The 22445-nt window shown below is 38.6% G+C and overlaps 1 protein-coding gene across 8 annotated transcripts in view; it reads left to right on the top strand.

The window, feature by feature from the left end:
* The window catches only part of ERC1 (ELKS/RAB6-interacting/CAST family member 1), a 481383-nt gene that overhangs the window by 141463 nt on the left and 317475 nt on the right, over nucleotides 1–22445 (top strand). The gene's annotated exons all lie outside the window — the stretch shown is intronic.

Raw genomic sequence — 22445 nt, 5'->3', positions numbered from 1 at the left:
TATCAAAAGTGCCTTGTAAATTGCCAAAGTGTTTGAACTGACATTCTTTTGCCCCTTCTGTCTTTTATTGAAACTGTACTAAATTGGTTTAGTACATGGACTTGGGATGGTACAACTGCATTTATGGGTTTAATAAGATGACAATTTTAAGCTGAGACCAGTAGCATCCAGACAAACACATAATTCATATATGAGCAAAAAAAATATGTGTGTTTATGTATTTTAGTACAAATCTTACTGTTCCTTAGTGCTGGTTCTTTCCCCTTTTTTCAGTTAATATATTTTGGTATTCTTTCCAAGGGTTTCTTCATTGTTGTTACTAATAGCATTGTATGGATGTACTATATTTAGCAAAATTTCTACTGATGGACATTTATTTTGCTAAAAATTTCTTCCTTTACATAAAATGATTAATTGTAAAAAATGTTGTACATGTTTAGTTTATACATATGTCAAGTCAAGTATATTTCTAGGATAAAGTCTTTGAAGTTGAACTGCTGAGTGAAAGGATATGCATTTATAATTTTGATGGATTTTGCCAAGTAGCCTTAAAAAGACTGTACCAAGTTTCATTTCTACTATCCGTGATGAAAGTGTTATATTCCCACATACTTGTCTACGGAGTGTGTTAAAAGACTTTTTTACTTTTTGGCAATCTGATAGGTAAGCAAACAATGTCAGTGTAGTTGCAGTTCTTTCATTGTAAGTAAAGTTGAACGCATTTTTATATTTAAAATCCTTTGTATTTTTTGTTATTTGTTTATATGCTTTACCCATTTTTATTTTGAGTTCTTTTCTGCTTTTTTAAAAGTTGATTTGTAGAAATCCCTTCCCAATTTAAAAATTAGCTCTTTTGTCTGATGTGAGTTCTAAACATTTCTTCCTGTTTGGCTTATTTATTGAGATGGAGTCTCACTTTGTCACCCAGACTGGAGTGCAGTGGCACGATCTCGGCTCAGTGCAACCTCTGCCTCCTGGGTTCCAGTGTTCCCCTGCCTCAGCCTCCCAAGTAGCTGGGACTACAGGTGCCCACCACCACATCTGGTTAATTTTTTGTATTTTTAGTAGAGACGGAGTTTCACCATGTTGGCCAGGCTGGACTTGAACTCCTGATCTCAGGCAATCCGCCCGCCTCGGCCTCCCAAAGTGCTGGGATTACAGGCGTGAGCCACCACACCCAGCCCTTGTTGAGCTTTAATATGTTTGTTGGCCATTTGTGTATCTTCTTTTGAGAACTGTCTATTCTTTTGAGAATTGTCTATTCATGTCCTTAGCCCACTTTTTGATGGGATTATTTGTTTTTTACTTGATGATTTGAATTCCTTGTAGATTCTGGATATTAGTCCTTTGTCAGATGCATAGTTTATGAATATTTTCTCCAATTCTGTAGGTTGTCTGTTTACTTTTCTGATTATTTCTTTTGCTGTGCAGAAACTTTTTAGTTTAATTAAGTCCCATCTGTTTATCTTGTTGTTGCATTTGCTTTTGGGTTCTTGTTCATGAAGTCTTTGCATCTAGAAGAGTTTTTCCAGTGTTATCTTCTAGAATTTTTATGGTTTCAAGTCTTAGATTTAAGTCTTTGATCCATCTTGAGTTGATTTTTGTGTAAGGTGAGAGATGAGGATCCAGTTTCATTTTTCACATGTGGCTTGCCAGTTATCCCAGCACCATTTGTTGAATAGGGTGTCCTTTCCCTGCTTTATGTTTTTGTTTACTTTGTCGAAGATCAGTTGGCTGTAAGTATCTGGCTTCATTTCTGGGTTCTCTATTCTGTTCCATTGGTCTGTGTGCCTATTTTCATACCAGTGCCATGATTGGTTTTGGCGACTATAGCCTTGTAGTATAGTTTGAAGTTGGGTAATGTGATGCCTCCACATTTGTTCTTATTGCTTAGTCTTGCCTTGGCTATGCAGGCTCTTTTTTGGTTCCATATGAATTTTAGGATTGTTTTTTCTAGTTCTGTGAAGAATGATGATGGTATTTTGGTGGCAATTTCATTGAGTGTGTAGATTGCTTTTGGCAGTGTGGTTATTTTCACAATATTGATTCTACCCATCCATGAGCATGGGATGTGTTTCCATTTGTTTGTGTCGTCTGTGATTTCTTTCAGCAGTTTTGTAGTTTTCCTTGTAGAGGTCTTTCATTTCCTTGTTTAGGTATTTTACTGTTTTTTTGCAGTTACTGTAAACGGAGTTGAGTTCTTGATTTGATTCTCAGCTTGGTAACTATTGGTGTGTAGTAGTGCTGCTGATTTGTGTACATTAATTTTATATCCTGAAACTTTACTGAATTCATTTGTCAGATCTAGGAGCTTTTGGATGAGTCTTTAGGGCTTTCTAGGTATATGACCTTATCATCAGTGAACAATGATAGTTTGACTTCCTCTTTACTGATTTGGATGTCCTTGATTTCTTTCTCTTGTTTGATTGCTCTGACGAGGACTTCCAGTACTGTTGAATAGAAGTGGTGAAAGTGGGCATCCTTATCTTGTTCCAGTTCTCAGGGGAAATGCTTTCAACTTTCCCCTGTTCAGCGTAATGTTGGCTGTGGCTTTGTCATAGATAGCTTAAGGTATGTCCCTTGTGTGCCAATTTTGCTGAGGGTTTTAATCATAAAGGGATGCTGGATTTTGTTAACTGCTTTTTTGGGGTCTATTGAGATGATCATCTGATTTTTGTTTTATTTTGTTTGTGTTTTGATCTTTCAATAGTAATATTTTCAAGTAATAGACTTAATAGTTTCAAAACATTTTTCACTTCTAATGCACTTGATCATTGTGTAGTTTTCATACATTTACTTCTTATTAGGCACAATAGCATGTTGGTAAGAAATATGACCAGACAACTTTTAGTGGATTAGAAGTTACTTGTAATTTTTACTATGATTAATAATGTGTAAGCCTTTTGGGCTCCATTTCCTATTAAACTTTTCTTTAAGTGTAGGATATTATTAGTAAAATATGAATTTTTAAAATTTCACTGGTTATTGCAGTTGCGGAGTTTGTGAGGAGGGGAGTGATTTAATTATTTGATTTCATACAGTGCAAGTTTCTGAAGGCATCTGGATGCACAAAGACTTGATTCACCACTGTGCCAGCAGCCTGTTTGTTGCTCTAGGCTGATTATACCCAAAATGTTGGTGACATGATGGATTATCACTTTCATTAGGTCATAAGTGTTAGGGGCATATATTTTATAAGATTTATTTTTCAGCTCCTATTTTCTTCGCTCTCATTCTATAAGGATTACTTCATTTAAAACCAAAGTGTTGAAAGATTGCATGGGTCTTCAGTCATTAAACTTTGCCTTTCAAATCATGAGAACATGACAGCAAGCTACTAAAAAAGCCTTAGATGATTAATGTTACTGGAAGAAAAGATATACTGGTTAGAATTCAAAGATTGTTTGGAAGTAGCGCATTTCTTATTTTTAACTAGGTAAAAATTTTTAGAAAAGTTTTTGTATTAGTTTATTTTCACACTGATATAAAGATACTACCTGAGACTAAGTAATTTATGAAGAAAAGAGGTTTAATTGACTCACATTTCCATATCTGAGTTGCTAGGGAGGCTTCGGGAAACTTACAATCACGGCAGAAGGTGAAGGGGCAGCAAGGTACATCTTACATGGCAGCAGGAGAGAGAGAGACAGACACGCACACACACACATCATGCAAATCTTGTATATATTTTCTTTGTCCTTCCTCTTCATCCTTCACAGGAGGCAGCAGAGCAGAGGATCAGTAATTGTGCTCTCTTAGTACACCACACTGCCCCAGTAATTCATCACGTTACAAACTTTTATGTGTCTTAAAACTTACCAGATAGTTAGTACAACTAGTTTCAAAATTGGTTTATGTTATTAGTGCTTCTTTTTTATTTTATTTAATTAATTAGTTTATTTTTTGAGACAGAGTCTCACTCTGTTACCCAGGCCGGAATGCAGTGGCATGATCTTGGCTCCCTGCAACCTCTGCCTCCCGGGTTCAAGTGATTCTCCTGCCTCAGCCTCCTGAGTAGCTGGGATGACAGGCGCCTGCCACCACACCCGGCTAATTTTTGTATTTTTAGTAGAGACGGGGTTTCACCGTGTTGGTCAGGCTGGTCTCAAACTTCTGACCTCAGATGATCCCCCTGTCTCGGCCTCCCAAAGTGCAGGGATTACAGGTATGAGCCACCTAGTTTGGCCTAGTACTGCTTTGTAGACAATTACCTTTATGCCTTTTATTTTCAGTGCTCAGATCCTTCCCATTCTGTGTACTTTTTTTGTTGACGTTACTGTATTAATGTGGTCAGAATCAACATTTGTGATGTATTTCCAGCACCATTGTTGGCTGATAAAATAGAGATAGCTTTAAATTTAGTATCCATAAAAAATAAAATGAATACAGTAGGTTTAGAGACAGTTTAAAGTTCTCAAGGGATATATGTATTTTTTAAAAATTATATAAAAATAACTTTAAAGTAATAATTTTTTTTTTCTTGGTAAAACATGCAGTTTTATGTATTTTTAGGCAGGAGTAACAACTTTTTCCACACTTCCATCCAGAGAACAAAGGTCAAAACAGCATTTATTATTCTAGCCATATTTTTACTGTTTAAACTTTTGAAATTTTGTGTAGGACCATGGAGAGAAGAGTAGTGCTTACAGCTGAAACTTAGTTTTAATACAGTATCATATATACATATATATTGGTTGATTTGTTTGTTTTTGAAACAGGGTCTCAAAAACAGCCCAGGCTGGAGTGCAGTGGTGCAGTTGTGGCTCACTGCAACCCTTGTGTCTGGGGCTCAAGCAGTCCTCCTACCTCACTTCCTGAGTAGCTGGGACTACAGGCACACGCCACCACGCCCTGCTAATTTTTTGTATTTTTTGTAGAGATAGGGTTTCACCATGTTGGCCAGGCTGGTCTCGAACTCTTGGACTGAAGTGATCTGCCCGCCTTGGCCTCCCAAAGTGCTGGGATTACAGGCATGAGCCACCATGCCAGACATCTTTTTTTCATTTTGTGTTATCATTTATTTATTTCTGAAACTCAGCCAATATGATGTATAGAGACAAATACATAGATATTGACAGGCAAAAAGTCATGGAGATAAAGTAAATTACTTGAACAAGACTTCAGATTGAATATTATTATTCTTTAGTTTTCATTCATTTGCCTGCTTTGTGAGGTATTAGGAATGACATGGGTGGTGGTAGATACAACATAGAAAAATTTCACCTGCTTAATATTACTTCAACTAATCTGTGGGACCATAGTCCCTTGGCCATCACCAAGACTGAGAAGAATCGAATCAAGATTTTGCTTTAGGGGAAGGCTGTTTTGAATATCTTAGGGGAAGGTTGTTTTGAATATCTTAGGGGAATTTACAGTGCACTCTCCTGCAGCTTACATTACAAAGCATTTTGGCATGGGATAAAATGTTCATAACTCTGTGTGTTATCTTTAAACAGAGTCTTTGAAGCAGTTCCCTCAGACAGCACAGGAGATTTTCCTACTGAAGGAACTCAGGTGCAGTTTAGGCATACTTATGTGTGGAAACTATCCATCTCATAGTTTACTACTGAACCCTGAATTAGCTGGTAGCAACAACCCCCTACCCTCTCTCCCCCAGTCAGAGGCTTCTCCTAATAGCCATGGCAGTAAAAATAGAACAGTAGAACTAAAATATTTTCCAGAAGCAGAACATATTCGTAGGGAAAGGATAAATTCAGAGTTATTTACAACTCTCTTATCTTCAAACCATTACATATAAATTGATCAAATAAAAATAGCTAGTCTAATGTGTTTTGAGCAGTTATTACCATTTTTATTTATTATTTATATTGCTTATTTTTGGATCATGATATTTCCAGCTTTTTATTTGATGAGTCAACATCTTAAGATTCCTAATGAGAATGGGATATAAAAAATAATTGGGTCATTGTTAACAATGATAAGTCATTTTGACAGTATGTTCACTTGATATGATCAATGATACTTCACCTCTGTGATTCTCTTCCCCAAAACGCACAACCCCAGTCCAATTATGAACAAAACAGTAGACAAATCCTAGTTAAGAAACATTTCACCAAACACCTGACCAGTAGTAGTTAAAACTGCCAAGCTTCCAAAAACTAGGAAAGTCCAAGAAACTGTCACAGCCAAGAAGAGCCCAAGGAGACATGCCATCCAAACATAATGACATATCCTGGGCAGTGTCTGGAAACAGAAAAATGACAGCAGACAGAAACTAAGGACATGCGAATAAAGCACGGACTCTTGTTGAGAATAATGTGTCCGTGTTGATTAATTACGAGAAATGTGTCATACTAATGTAAGATGTTAACAGTATGGGAATCTGGCCTCTGGGTTCCCAGGAACTCTGTATCACTTTCTCTGTACCATCCTTACCTCTCTGCAAATCCAAAACTATTCTGAACAAAAAGTGCATTTAAAAAATCAATTCGAATTTGGCAGTGTATTAGGGTTAAGAATAATAAAGTAACAGTGATTTTGAGAGAGCTCAAAAATAAAAAATTTGGAATGGCATTCTTTTCAAAGTTTGGTGGACCCAAAACCTGTAAATACTTCAGTAGAGGAGATCAGGGATTTTGCCTTCGGAACATTAAGGTCGTATGAATTTATTGGGGAAGAAGGAAGGCTACAAAGTAGTCACCCTAATTCTGTTTGTCTTCTTTGCCCCTGGCTTCCTGATCTCTCTCCAAGTCACCATAGACCATTTGCACTCCAATATTGAGTATCTCATGAACAACCAGGACAGATTTGATCTAAGAAAGACTCAATGCAAGAAATCCCTGTTATATTCCAGTGGAGAGTGTTATGTGGAATGGACCCCTCCATTTGAACTCTTAAATTCTGTTTCAATTCAGGTCATTATTCTCCTCTGCTTTCCTCGGAGGTTTATACAAATCTTAGGTACACGAGGAAACCATCTTTTGAGCCAGGGTTCTTTCTCAGTGCCAGGCACTTTTCTATGTGAATTACATCAACAGGTAACCCTGTGAGCCATGTTTCTTCTACCTAACGCTGTTGACAAATTTCAATCCTGTTTAATTTCACACAACTGCCCAACTTTTGGTGGCTCAGAAGACAACAGGTAAAGATAACCAAGTAGCCACCAAATAAGACTAGGAGGCTTTCTGCAAAAAAGACAACTTTCTGAAATGCTTGGTGAAGCTGTTCATTATACAGAAAGTACATCACTGGATTGATGATGGAGTTTAAAAACAGCTCAGCAAGGCTGGGTGCAGTGGCCCATGTCTGTAATCCCAGCACTTTGGGAGACCGAGGCTGGCGGATCACGTGAGGTCAGGAGTTCGAGACCAGCCTGGCCAACACGGTGAAACCCTGTCTTTACTGAAAATACAAAAATTAGCTGGGAGTAGTGGCAGGTGCCTGTAATCCCAGCTACTCGGGAGGCTGAGGCAGGAGAATCCTTTGAAGCCGGGAGGCGGAGGTTGCAGTAAGCTGAGATTGTACCATTGCATTCTAGTCTGGGAGACAAGAGTGAGACTTGGTATCCAAAAAAAAAAAAAAAAAAAAGCTCAGCAAGATGAAGATGTTTAATATGGTTGGGTATCTTGGCTGGCAGAGACACAATAAAGAGGGGCAGCCAGCAGATGATAAAAGCCCCTAAAATGATCCCCAGGGTTTCTATGGCTTTCCTTGTTTGAAAGTAAATTTCCTATTGTTCTAGGACACTATCAGCATGCTTGATTTTCATGTGGTTAACAAGCAGAGGAGAGCGAGTTAAGTGCCTTTGCCTCTCACGGAGGCTGGGGTTGAGGGAGCAGAGTGAGCTGTGATGACCTGGGCAGTGGTGCTGTGATGATGGCTTCTGGATGTTCTTGTTGGGCAATGTGTGAAGATGATGAATAACACAGCCAGAATGTAGAAGGTCTTACATGTGGAGTAGGTGGTGCAGGAGATCTAGGAGAAGAGCACTGGGAGAAGAGATACAATTTGAGATGGCCCATTTACTATACTACAGGACATTGGTGATGGCCCAGTACCTGGTCAGAGCAACAGACAGAAATATAGGTTGGAGGCCATGTAGCACGTGATGCTAGAAGACAGCCAGATGTTGCATAGGAGTTGGCCAAATTTCCAGATGTGTGTGATGGTATATGTGATGCTCATGGATATGAACAAGATGAAAACCAAGGGACTTGTGCTCCAAGGAGCCAGTGAGATAGTTGGCTGGTGTATGTAGCTTCCTGGTGAGGAAGATGGTGGTAAGCAGAAAGGTGTTGGAGAGAGCTGTTGTCAGTGTGATGATGGAAAGGACCACAGCAAGAGATCTCTAGCCCCTGGAAGCTCCCAGCTCCTAAGCCTCCGGTATTTTTGTAGTATCAAGGGATCCGTTGGAGGCCTGCTGGAGGATGTCTTCCATTGGATGGTGCCTTCTAGGGAGCTTTCTGTTCCACAGTCATAGCTTCTCCTTTCACAGTTGTCTGTAAAAGGTCATCTTTCCATTTCCTACTTCTGTGTACATCAGAAGAGCAAACCACAACAGAAAATCTCCAAGGCTTGATTACATGAAGAACACTGAGGTGACTCCTAGCTACAGTTAAAGGCTTTTCCCAAATCAGATGAATCCCAAGATGTCCCTATGTTCTGGAACTCTGATAGACACATGCTGAATATGTTAGACAATTGCAGGTTATCACACCACTGTGGGCAAAGCTCCACAATTTCTTGCCTTTGGCATTTTGACTCTTTTTAAGGCTTCAGACTTACACGTGTTTAACTGTGCCTTCAGAATATTTCCCATCCTATTCCAAAGAGACTGTGGGTTCAGGTTGCTGCCTGGGAGCTTTTAAAATTAGAGACAAAAGGGAGTACCAGCTTATTCAGAGAAGCAGTCCAGTCAACAGCTCATAGTTTTCCTAGGTGAATCCTGACATATGATTGGTACTTAATTTTGGTTCCTTTTCCACTGACTGTTTTTGAGCCTGAAAAGACAAACATTACAGTTACCGAAGCTTGAAGAATGCAAGAGAAGGTAAAACAAACGGATCACTGTGCGTTTGCCAAGAGGGGCAGGTGTTCGAAGCCCCTCCCTGGCTGTGCGTGTGGAATGCTGGGCTTGCCCTCCTGGGCCCTCCTTTCTTCACATGGTTGGATTCTGGCCTACATGATCACAGCCCCCAGCCCTGCACCTTCCCCTGGCCCTTTCCCTTCTTGCACTTTTGGGATACTCCTTTTCTTTTTTTTTTGTTAATTAATAACTTTATTCGTTTGGAGTAGTTTGGGAAGTTTCCAAGTGTGCCTGTCACCTGAATAATGTACATTGTATCCAATAGGTAATTTTTCATTTCTCCCCTGCCTGCCTCCCCCTGCTCTGAGTCTCCAGTGTCCGTTATACCACCTGTATGACTTTGGGTAGTCAGCACTGCCTCCCACTCACAAGTGAGAACATGCAGTATTTGCTTTTCCATTCCTAAGTTACTTCACTGAGGATGATGGCCTCCAGTTCCATCCAGGTTGCTGCAAAAGACATGATTTCTTTTTTTTTTTCATGGCCGAGTAGTATTCCATGGTGTGTGTGTGTGTGTGTGTGTGTGTGTGTGTGTGTGTGTGTATGTATATGTATCTGTATATGTATGTGTGTGTGTATATATACATGTGTATTTATACACACACACACACACACACACACACACACACACACACTTTCTGTTTCTTGCCTTATACAAAAATTAACCAAGGTGGATTAAAGACTTAATCTAAGACCCGAAACCATAAAGATTCTGGAAGATAACACAGGGAAAACTCTTCTGAACATTGGCTTAGGGGAAGGATTTATGACGAGGATCTCAAAAGCACAACAAAATAAAAATGAATAAATGGGACTTAATGGACTTAAACTAAAAAGCTTCTGTACAGCAAAATAAATAATCAAAAGACTAAATAGACCGCCTACAGAATGGGAGAAAATATTTGCATCATATTCAACAAAATACTAATATCCACAGTCTACAAGGAACTTAAATCAGCAAGAAAAAAATAAATAATCCCATAAAAAATGGGCAAATAGCATGAATAGACATTTCTCAAAAGAAGATGTACAAATGCCCAAAAATGTATGAAAAAATGCTCAACATCACTAATCATCAGGGAAATGCAAATTAAAATCACAATGAGATACCACCCTACCCCATCCAGAAGGGCTATTATTAAAAAGTTAAAAAATAATAGCTGGTATCATGGATGTGGTGAAAAGGGAACTCTTACACACTGTTGGAGCAAATGTAAATTAGTACAACCCTTATGGAAAACTCCATGGATATTTCTCAAAGAACTAAAAGTAGATTTATCATTTCAGGCTGGGCGTGGTGGCTCACACCTGTAGTCCCAGCACTTTGGGAGGCTGAGGCAGACGGATCACCTGTGGTCAGGAGTCCGAGACAAACCTGGCAACGTGGCCAACGTGGCGAAACCCCATATCTACTAAAAATAAAAAAATTTGACAGGCATATTGGTGCGCGCCTGTAGTCTCAGCTACTTGGGAGGCTGAGGCACAAGAATTGCTTGGACCTGGGAGGTGGAGGTTGCAGTGAGCCTGGATCGTGCCACTGCACTCACAGGGCGAGACTTCATCTCACACACAAAAAAAGATTTATCGTTTCATCCAGCAGTCCCACTGCTAAGTGTCTACCCAAAGGAAAAGAAGTCATTCTGAAAAAAAAGACATCAGTGATGTGGAATCAACCTAAGTGCCCATCAACCAATGAATGGATAAAGAAAGTTAAACTTTTTTTTTTTTTTTTTTTTTTGAGACGGAGTCTCTCTCTGTCGCCCAGGCTGGAGTGCAGTGGCATGATCTCGGCTCACTGCAAGCTCTGCCTCCCGGGTTCACACTATTCTCCTGCCTCAGCCTCCTGAGTAGCTGGGACCACAGGCGCCCGCCACCACGCCCGGCTAATTTTTTGTATTTTTAGTAGAGACGGGGTTTCACCGTGTTAGCCAGGATGGTCTCGATCTCCTGACCTCATGATCTGCCCACCTCAGCCTACCAAAGTGCTGGGATTACAGTCGTGAGCCACTGCGCCTGGCTGATAAGTATTTTTTTAAAAGCCCTGAGAAATGACAGTGTAGGATTTTAAAAATGACTAGAATTAACATTATGAGAGTAATACGTGTTCAAGGTAAAAAAAAAAAAAAAAAAAAAAAAAAAAAAGAATTACCAAAACATATGGAGTGAAATTAAAGTTCCTTCTCCCATCCTTTGCTCCTCTCAGTGCAGTTCTTTAGGGATATTAACTGTGGTTAACAGTTCTTTGTGGGCCGTTTCATAAAGTTTCTATGCATATCAAGCATTTATGTGTTATATACCTTTTAAAAAACAACTGGAATCATACTTTTTATTAGTTTAAAAATAAACATTTTAGTATCTTATATGCTGCTTTATCTCATCTTAAAAAATATCTATATGGTTTTCTGAATCACACTTCTACCATAATTTAACTAAATTTCACCTAAGCTTTACAGGTAGATGAAGATAGGGTTTTTTCTTATTTTATTTTATTTTATTTTTTTGAGACAGAGTCTTGCTCTGTTGCCCAGGCTGGAGTGTAGTGGTGCAATCTTAGCTCACTACAGCCTCTGCCTCCCAGGTTCAAACAATTCTCTCCTGCCTCAGCCCCCTGAGTAGCTGGGATTACAGGTGCGCGCCACCACACCTGGCTAATTTTTGTATTATTAGTAGAGACGGGGTTTTACCATGTTGGCCAGGCTGGTCTCGAACTCCTGCCCTCATGATCTGCTCACCTCGGCCTCCCAAAGTGCAGGGATTACAGTTGTGAGCTACCACTCCCGGCCTCTTGTTTATTATAGTATAATGTTTATTATAGCATAATGACCTAACCATCTCATTCATGAGTTAATATTGTATGCATCTAAAATATTGATAGCTGTTTAATTGTCCACCAAAAGTCTTTCACTGATTTACGCTGAGAATGTTTTTCTGCACAGTTTCATTAAACATTTGTTATCAAACCTTTTTAAATTTCCACTGACTTGGTAGGCAATTCTGAAGTGTCTCTTTTCTTGCTTAGTATTTATTTAAAGTTGAGTTCTCATTGAGCATTTTTTCATAGGTTTTTGTTTTGTCTTAATTGGGAGGTATATGTTCATTTCTTTTCTGTTTGATGATGATGTATTTTTTCTTGTTGATTTATAGGAAGTTTTTCTCTAGTAAATACATTGGTCTATTTCCTTTTATGTTTTACAAATACATTTTCCCTTTTTTTTTTTAACTTCATTTATGTATTTATTTGGGGGTTTATGTCACCAAATTTAGTAGTACTTTTCTTTATATCCTCTCAGTTTTAGGTCACACTTTGAAAGCCCTTATACATGCCAAAGTCATTTTTATTTTTATATTTTTTTGAGAAAGGGTCTCGCTCTGTCACCCAGGTTGGAGTGCAATGTCGCAATCTCGGCCCACTGCAACCTCTACCTCCCAGGCTCAAGCCAACCTCCCACCTCAGACTCTTGAGTAGCTGGGCTGCAGCCACACACACCACCATGCCCAGCTAATTTTTTAGCTTTCCGTAGAGACAGGGTTTTGCCATGTTGCCCAGGCTGGCCTTGAACTGCTGGGCTCAAGCAGTCTGCTCTTGCCAAAGTTATTAAATAATTCATACATGCTTTTCTCTGGTACTTTTAAAGTTTCTTTTTTTACACTTAAAAATTAGTTTATAAAATTTATATATTGCTCTAATGATTCAGTTTTATGTTTTTACATGTGACTGGCCAGTTGTCATTATAGAATTTATTAAGTAATCCACCCTTTCTCTTCTGATTTGAAATGCCACAAATAAATTATCAGATTAGTAGATTGTTTTGCTGTATTAATTTTATTTTTGCAGGAATTTCTCACTCTTCTCACTCGTTTACTTTTTCAGATGAACCTTAGTATGATTTTGTCAAATTTTCCTCTTCCAAAAAATGACCTTGTTACTTTTTTTATTGAATGTGGTATCTCAGAAGTCAAGTGAAGAAAGGGTTTCAAAGAGGAGAGGATGATCAGCTTTTTCAAATACTGCTGATGAGTTACAAAAAAAATGAAAATTGACTATTGGCTTTAATAAAGTGAAGATCCAAATATCTAAAAAACCATCATGCAGAAGAAAGACTAGACTTGTTCAGTATGGCCCCACATTAACTCAGTCAGCAGATACTCTAAGGAGTCAATTCTAAAGAGGGTCAAACTGTCCAAAACTGATAACACACTACCTGGGAGGAAATCAATTCATTCATTGTAAGTGGACATATGGCAAAATTAAAGTGTAATCCGTCACTTTATGTCCAACAGAGTGGGGAAAGTTTCTAGTTTGTGCCTAGTTTCTCCTGTGATTATCTATTACTTGTAAACAGTATTTTAAAACTTTCTGTGTCTTGATGTAACACATTTAAAAATGAAGCCACGTTTATTGACTACTTTTTATTAAAAGTAGTTTATTTATATTACCAATCCCCCTTCTTGATTTTTGTTGGTAAACTTTTGTTATATTTTGCTGAGTTCATAGTACTTTTCAGTTTTATATTGTGTTGCTTTTTAAAGGAGAAACATTGCTTACTGTAATTATGATTCATATTTAGCTTTTATTTCTGAATTTCAGTATATTTAATGCTCATCACTAGTCGTTAAAAACAGCTTAACTGTTCCCAATTTTTTTATTTTATTTATTTATTTATTTATTTTTTGAGAAGGAGTTTGCTCTTGTTGCCCAGGCTGGAGTGCAGTGGCACGATCTCGACTCACCGCAACTCTGCCTCCCGGGTTCAAGCGATTCTCCTGCCTCAGCCTCCCGAGTAGCTGGGACTACAGGCATGTGCCACCAAGCCCAGCTAATTTTTTTTTTTTTTTTTTTTTTTTTATTTTTAGTAGAGATGGGGTTTCTCCATGTTGGTCAGGCTGGTCTCGAACTCCCGTCCTCAGGTGATTTGCCCGCCTTGGCCTCCCAAAGTGCTGAGATTACAGGCATGAGCCACCACGCCCGGCTGTTCCTAAGTTTTAAACTTTAATTTTTGGTTGCCCAGGAATTTCTTTGAATTGTTTTATGTGAAGGGTTATGGGTGCTATCCCAATTCCTTGTTTGTTGACCATGTGTTTATGTTATCTTTTTATATTTTAAAAATTATTTCAGAGATACAAAAATGTATAGAGAATAATATACTGAGTATAATCACTCAAGTAAACATTTCAAATATTGTTGAAGTTCATTGGCATATCTCTCCTTGATAGTAGTCCTTTTTATTCTGTCCCAGAGATTAATACTTGATTTTAGTATTTATACATGTTCAATAAGAGGAAGTACATATGGCAAATAAATATGAGAAAAATGTCCAACTATGATGAATGAATTGATTTCCTCTCAGATAGCATGTATCAGTTTTGGACAGTTTTGACCCTCTTGACCCTCTTTTGTTTAACCAGAATTGATTCCTTAGAGCCTTTGGCACCAGGGACCAGTTTTGTGGAATACAATTTTTCCACAGGCCAGGTGGCAGGGGATGGTTTGGGGATGAAACTGTCCCACGTCAGATCATCAGGCATTAGAATCTCATAAGGAACGTGCCAGCTAGATCCCTCGAATGCACAGTGCACAATAGGATTCACGCTCCTATGAGAATCTAATGCTGCCGCTGATCTGAGAGGAGGAGCTCAGGCAGTCATGCTCACTTGTCTCACTGCCTACCTCCTGCTGTGCAGCCCAGTTCCTGACAGGCCACAGACTGGCACTGGTCCATGGCCCAGGAGTTGGGGACCCCTGCCTTAGAGTATTTGCTGATTGAGATTAACTTGGGGCCATAGTGAATAATTCAGATCTTTTTTCTGCATGATATTTAGATATTTGGAGCTTACTCTTTGGCAGCCCCCGAATCTTAATATCCTACATGAAGTATTTTTATTCCCCTCATTGTTCTTACTTGCTTTGGTTATTTTTTCTGATGACTTTTATGTGTCTAAACTGATTTTTCTTCCATCTTGACTTGTTTAGTTAGAATTTTGGATCTAATTGCAAGAGAGATGATTAAAATGGGATTCATGTTCCGTTCATGGCCCTTAGCTGAAATGTGGGCTACTCAGTGAAACTCACTAACGTTGAGTTTCTTCATCTGTAGACTGGATATAATAGCTACTTAAGGAGGTTCTTTTTGAACGATGTAATGTGTATGAAATCATGCACCTTGGAACCTGTAAAGTGTTATATACTCAGGATATGAGGTATCAATGTAATTTATTCTCATTAAATTTAATTCAGCCAATTACTCTGAATTTAGAATCGTGGAGAATCTTTTGACTCTTGATTTGATTGTTTAATCTAACAGTTATTTAGTCTAACAATCAAATCTTGATTTGACTAACAAATTGTTTAGTCTTGATTTGATTGAAGGATTGTCAGTCCTTCAATTTCATGCCTTCTACCCATTTATAAACGTGCTCTTTATACTTTCATATAGGCAATAAAATGTTGAACAAGCCCCCAAAAGATTTAGGTGATACATTGTAAGAAACTGCTGATCGGATTGATATATCCATCGCAACAATTCTAAAAGCTTTTTTTGTTGCCTGTAGAATTTGTTTTTGTAAGCTCACTTTGTTTGCAGGTCCAGGATTTTATAAATCTATATTCCTATTTGTCCTTCATATATGTTCTTCAATAAGACCCTTAAAAATCTAAGATCAGGCTGAGCGTGGTGGCTCACATCTGTAATCCCAGCACTTTGGGAGGCTGAGGAGGGTGGATCACCTGAGGTCAGGAGCTTGACCCTGTCTCTACTAAAAATACAAAAAATAGCTGGGCATGGTGATGCACACCTGTAATCCCAGCTACTGGGGAGGCTGAGGCAGTAGAATTTCTTGAACCCAGGAAGTGGAGGTTGCAGTGAGCTGAGATCGTGCCACTGCACTCCAGCCTGGGCGAAAGAACGAGACTCTGCCAAAAACAAACAAACAAACAAAAATCTAAGATCAGCCTGTAAAATTCCTTCTTCTTTAAATTTTATTTTTCTTTTTGTAGAGAAAGGGTCTCACTGTGTTGCCCAGGCTGGTATCAAACTCCTGGTCTTAAGCAGTCCTCCTGCCTTGGCCTCCCAAAGTGCTGAGATTACAGGCATGAGCCACTGTGCCCAGCCTGAAATTCCTTCTAATGATGATGCCTTGATAGTGAACCACCAGCATACCCAACCGTTTTGGCTTTTTCAGGACCACCACCTACACGTTTTCCTAGCATTCTAAGCAATGTATGCACTGGAATAGCCTTTGCTGTTTCTTCTTCTTTTTCCTTAATGAGTACATTTATAGTTGTACAGTCAAAATTATGTTCTTGTGGGTCTCCCAGTCTTCCCAGTCTTTCTAAACTGTCCTCATTCCGCATAGTATTTTCTGCTATGTGCTAGGCACTGTGTTAAGTGCAAAGACATATAGATGTGGTCTCTGCCCTCAGGAGTCCCAGAATTATGGGAGGTTAGAAAGTTATGATATGAATGGTATACAGTAGGGCAAAAACACAAGGAATTTTAGATTTAGCCCTGTGTGAAAGGAGTCTGAGGAAGTCTTAGGAGCTGATTCTTGAAAGTTTGCAAGGTAGATGGAGAAGGGGGCATCTAAGCCTAGAGAGCAGTGTGAATAAAAACGAGGAGGGGTGTTCCTTTCCACTGTGTCATGCCCTGGCATTTCACTTCTGCTCTTTAAACATTTGTAATATACGCTCTTAAAAATTTCTGGTAGAACTCTGCATATGAATGCCGTTTCTGTCTTATTACGAACTCTGAAATCACTTGCTCCCTGGGAAAATCATACCCAATTTTTACATAATGAGAAAGATTTCAGTGAATGTCGTCATCTTTATTGACCTGTTAATTTAGGAAACAGTTGAGTTGAGTTTTTCTTTCCTCTGTCCCAGAAGATTTTCAATCAAAAACTTTAGAAATTTATCTTCAGTGGGATATTGTGGTATAACTTTTAAGGCAGGACTTTAGATATCTCTGTAGAGGTGCCTTAATTCTGTACAAAAAAGCATTAAATTCTGTACTTTGCTTCTTGATTCAGACACTTGTTCCCTAAGGAAGAAGAGTAAGGTAACACTACATTTATCCTTTTCTTGTTCTTTGGTGTCTACATTCTGTAATCATTTCTTTCATGAATATCATAATTGTATATTTAAACAATATTTAAATATTGTAATATTTAGGGAGCAGTACTGAGAAACTATGTTATTTTGGCATTTATCTAGATATACTTAAAAGAAATTTTTTCTTCTGAGCACAATGGCAGTTATGGTAACTGCTGGGTTATAAGTTAGTCACACACTGTGGACTGTCTCTGGCTCTGTCTGGGCCACCACTGTCCACCCACAGTCTTCCTTGCTTTCTAGGTAGTATACATATTTGTATGCACTAGGGTAACCCTGTGCTTAGAGAATGAAACGAGACAATAGCAGATGGCCAAGCGTGCTGTACAATGGGATTAGTATGGGGCTCCTCCTTCCCAGGGTTCTCCCCTATGGTTTAAAGTAGTTTTGTGTTACAGTAAATTTCTTATCTTTATAATAAATCACTGACCTGGAAAATGTAATTGAGCATTTGAATCTGAGCTGCATTCAAAATCTGTGTTAAAATTGTACAGCTTCTTGCTTGATTGATTATAAATGATAATGTAGCTTGGAGTTTAATTTGCTTACACAGATGCTATCAACATTCCCTTCCATGCTTCTGTAACTTCTGTTTATTTTGTTTTGCTTGCATCTCCAGTTTCCTAGGTTTTGATATTTAGAGTTTTAGATTTAGCAGGAGCAGAAAGCCAATTGATATATAGGGTTTGTTTTTTTGTCCTAGTTGGTTCTTTAAGTCTCTTCTATTTTGTTTTGGGTAGGAGGTCAGAAAGAATAGGTCCTTTGTATGTTCTGTTTGTTTTCTGTGAAGTCTTGGATAAGACGGTTGTTAGTTTCTTCACTTTTTCCATATCATAAAATTGGACAGGAGAGTAAGGTTGTTGTTTTTTCAATTAAAGACAATATTTCCTAATATATTCTGAGAAAATATTTTATTTTTAAAATTGTGCCTTTTTATTTTTAATAAGGATCAATTCCTATATTTTCTGAATGTTATTATTTTAAATCTTAACCCAGCTGTGAAACAAGCTAAGTTTAGAGAAGACTGTGTCCGTCCTAATTGAACTTTACGTCTGAAACATAATTTAGTTAGATATTAGAATTTTTTCCTTTTCTTTCCTTTAGTTATAATTATCTAATAGAACTCACTTTGCAGTTCTTTGTTGATGGAGAATATGTATAGTTAAACTCTTAAAATATCATTTTATTGCAGAAGTGCACAGTAAATGAAGTTCAATTTGATGATTATATTTTTACTGGTAGCTAAGGAAGTATACTCTGTGTAAATTTATTTGCTTCATACAACTTTTTTCCCCTCCCTTTTTAAAAGTAAACCTTAAGGAAGTGGAGAGTTTAACTTGCAAAGTATGATTTAACTTCTGTATGTCAACAGGTTTCTGGTTATAAATGATGCTGATCCTATGCAAGTGATATTTTATAATTATTGAATAATTATTCTCTTAGAAAGGGAGGTTTTTTTTTACCTTGTTATAATGTAAATCTTTTAATTATGTTATGTTCCTTAGCAGTATTCCTTCCACTTCCAGAGCACTCTCTCCAAAAAATACTACAAAATAACAAAATACCCCCATCCCTACATTGTGATAATCTAGAAATAATAAACTTCAGATATAAGTGATTAAAACAACAATAAAAATTGATGTATTGTGATAGATCTAGCAAACTCTATTGCTGCATAATAACTGCCCTAAAACGCAGTGGCATAAACAACCATTTTATTTTGCTTATTTATCTGTGAATCAGGAATTCCAGAAGGGCTCACATAGATAGTTTGTTCTTGATTTGTGTATTTTCACCTGGAAGTGTCTATGATTGGATGATCTCCTACCAAGATGGCCTATTCACTTGCATATATTCTATCTTTGCTCCTTAGCCTCTGTCTACGTGGTGGTTTTCATTTTTATTTTCTTTATTTTTATTTTTTGAGATAGAGTCTCACTCTGTCACCCAGGCTGGAGTGCAGTGGCACAATCTCAGCTCACTGCAACCTCCACCTCCTGGGTTCAAGCAATTCTCATGCCTCAGCCCCCCTAGTAGCTGAGATTAAAGGCGTGCACCACCACACCTGGCTAATTTTTTTATTTTTAGTAGAGACGGGGTTTTGCCATGTTGGCCAGGCTAGTTTCAAACTCCTGGCCTCAAGTGATCTGCCCGTCATGGCCTCCTGAAGTGCTGGGATTACGGGCCTGAGCCACCATGTCTGGCCTACATGGTGTCTTTTGCCCCAGCTTCTGCAGGTGCCTTGGGTTCCTCTTGGCATGGGGAGAGTAGTCACACTTCTAATGTAGAAGCTGGCTTCCAGATTTATAGATATTAGAAGCAGAAGCTGCTTGGTCAGTTAAGGGTTATTCTTGAAAGTGGCTTGGAAGTAGCAGGTCACTTCTGTTGTATTCTGTTGGTCATAGTAGTCACAGAACCTGCCTATTTTATTTTATTTTATTTTATTTTATTTTATTATTTTATTTTTGAGACGGTGTCTTGCTCTGTTGCCCAGCCTGGAGTGCAGGGGCGCCATCTCAGCTCACTGCAAGCTCCAACTCCCAGGTTCACACCATTCTCCTGCCTCAGCCTCCCGAGTAGCTGGGACTACAGGCACCCACCACCATGCCTGGCTAATTTTTTTTTTTTTTTTTTAGTAGAGACGGGGTTTCACCTTGTTCGCCAGGATGGTCTCGATCTCCTGACCTCATTATCTGCCCGCCTTGGCCTCCCAAAGTGCTGGGATTACAGGCGTGAGCCACCGCGCCCGGCCGGAACCTGCCCTTATTAAAGCAGGGTGGTGGTGGTGTCAAGAATGGGACTCCACCTTTTTCCTGAGAAGGGGCAGAGTTCATGGCAGAGAGTATGTGAGATGGGAGACATTGTTGTGACCACTTTTGGAAAATATCTACTTCAATAGAATGAAACATTGGTTAAGGGATTGGAAATCAAAGAGTGAGATTTTTTTGTGCGGTATGGCAATAAAATTCCTATCCCATTTTCTGTTGTCTTTATGATATTGCAGCCTTATTAACCAGAATGGAAGTGGAATGTTTCTATTTCCATGTTCTGCTCAGTGTTTTAATCTGTTATTTTTAGGGTTTCTACTGTTTTCTGTTGCTTTCAAACAAGCTACTCCAAACCAGAAAGAATTCTGAACAACTTAAGAGTTGTTTTACCTAATTCAAGAATTACCACAGAATATAAATGTAATTCATAGGAAGAAAGTACAGAAGAATAAGGTATGTGGAAAGGACGAGGACTAACAGAAGGTGAATTAATGCTACTTACTGATTTTGGAGATTCACCTTGGGTGAGAAGCACAACTGTGTAGATGGAAACTCTTGTGTATTAGTGATGTAATAAGAACCAGTGTGCTTGCTACAAGACTGCCTTTTAGAAGATAGAGGTGTGTATAGATGATACACAGAATGCAGGAGAATTTTTTTTTTATTTTTTTTTTTGAGATGGAGTCTTGCTCTGTCGCCCAGGCTGGAGTGCAGTGGCGCGATCTTGGCTCACTGCAAGCTCCACATCCTGGGCTAACGCCATTCTCCTGTCTGAGCCTCCCGAGTAGCTGAGACTACAGGCACCCACCACCATGCCTGGCGATGTTTTTTGTATTTTTAGTAGAGAGGGGTTTCACCGTGTTAGCCAGGATGGTCCTGATCTCCTGACCTCGTGATCCACCTGCCTCAGCCTCCCAAAGTGCTGGGATTACAGGCGTGAGCCACCGTGCCCAGCGAGAATTTTTAAGAACATTAAGAAGAAATAAACATGGCTAAACTGTTTTGTGTTATTTGAGGGGGATAAAGCAAGATACATCTCAGAACTTAGAGTGTTTTCACACTTCGTTGATGGATATTGCTTTGACCTATCACTGAGGGGTTAATTTGGATGGAATTTTTTTCCAAGCAAGATAGAAGTCACAGATCATAAAATTTACCATTTTAAACTATATGATTCAGTGGTTTTCAGAATATTTACAATGCTGTGCAACCATCATCACTGTCCAATTTCAGAACATTTTCATCACTTCAGAAAGAAACTCGCACCTGCTGGCAATTACAACCCCTCATCCTCTGACAACCACTAACCTCCTCTTTGTCTCTGTGGATTTGCCTATACTGGATGAGACCTTGGACTGTGAACTTTCGAGCTAATGCTGAAATGAGTTAAGGCTTTGGGGGACTGTTGGGAAGGCATGATTGGTTTTGAAATGTGAGGACATGAGATTTGGGAGGGGCTGAGTCGGAATGATGTGGTTTGGCTGTGTCCCCACCCATATCTCATCTTGAATTGTAATAACCACAATTCCCATGTATTGTGGGAGGGACCCAGTGGGAGGCAATTGAATCATGGGTTGGGTCTTTCTCGTGCTGTTCTTGCAATAGTGAATAAGTCTTGCGAGATCTGATGGTTTTATAAAGAGGAGTTCCCCTGCACAAGCTCTCTCTGTCTTTGCCTGGTGCCTTCCAAGCAAGTCATATGGTGGCTTGCCTTCCACCATGATTGTGAGGCCTCCCCATTCATGTGCAACTGTAAGTCCATTAAACCTCTTTTTCTTCTCAGTCTCAGATATGTCTTTATTAGCAGCACGAAAATGGATAAATACAGAAGGCTTTCAGTCTTCACCTTGAAGTATGATGTTGACTGTGGGTTTTTCATAGATGCTGTTTATCGGGTTGAGAATTCCCTCCCATTCCTAGCTTGTTGCATGTTTTTATCATAAAAAGATGTTGGATTTTATAAAATTCTTTTTCCGTATCTATTGAGGTGATCATTTGGTTTTTCTCCTGTATTCTGTTAATGTAGTACATTATATTGATTGATTTTTGTGTTTTGAAACTAACCTTGCATTCCTGGGTAAAGATAGAGGTGTTTTTAAATAGCTTTGTGTTTTTTAGCTGGATGAATGTAGAAACTTGTTCTATCAGCATTATTATGGAGACAATAGAAATGGACCTGAGAGAATATATAGCCTTTGGATAAATGCTTAATTTTCAAGTGCTAAGGTGTAATATAAATGGATGTATGCAAAGGCTTATCTTGTAATATTTTGACATCATGGAAATAATTTTGACTCTTAGTAAACATTATTTCTTTGGGCTTTTAAGTAACTTAGTGAATAATTTGAGGATTTGTGCTTGTCTGTGTCCTTTCTCATCTGTTGTTAGCCACATTAATGTTCTCAGAGTCTTGCAAGTTCTAGTTGAGTGTTTTGGCTGAGCACACATTTTAAACTTGAAAAATGATAATTAACAAGTCAATAAGGAGGGGTCAGATCCCTCTTCTGACAAAGATTGTTCTTAG

The sequence above is a fragment of the Nomascus leucogenys genome, chromosome 23 (assembly GCF_006542625.1).
Source record: "Nomascus leucogenys isolate Asia chromosome 23, Asia_NLE_v1, whole genome shotgun sequence".
Classification (NCBI taxonomy): domain Eukaryota; kingdom Metazoa; phylum Chordata; class Mammalia; order Primates; family Hylobatidae; genus Nomascus; species Nomascus leucogenys.
The sequence above is the reverse complement of the archived record's forward strand: the minus strand, read 5'-3'. Positions and strand labels throughout refer to the sequence as shown.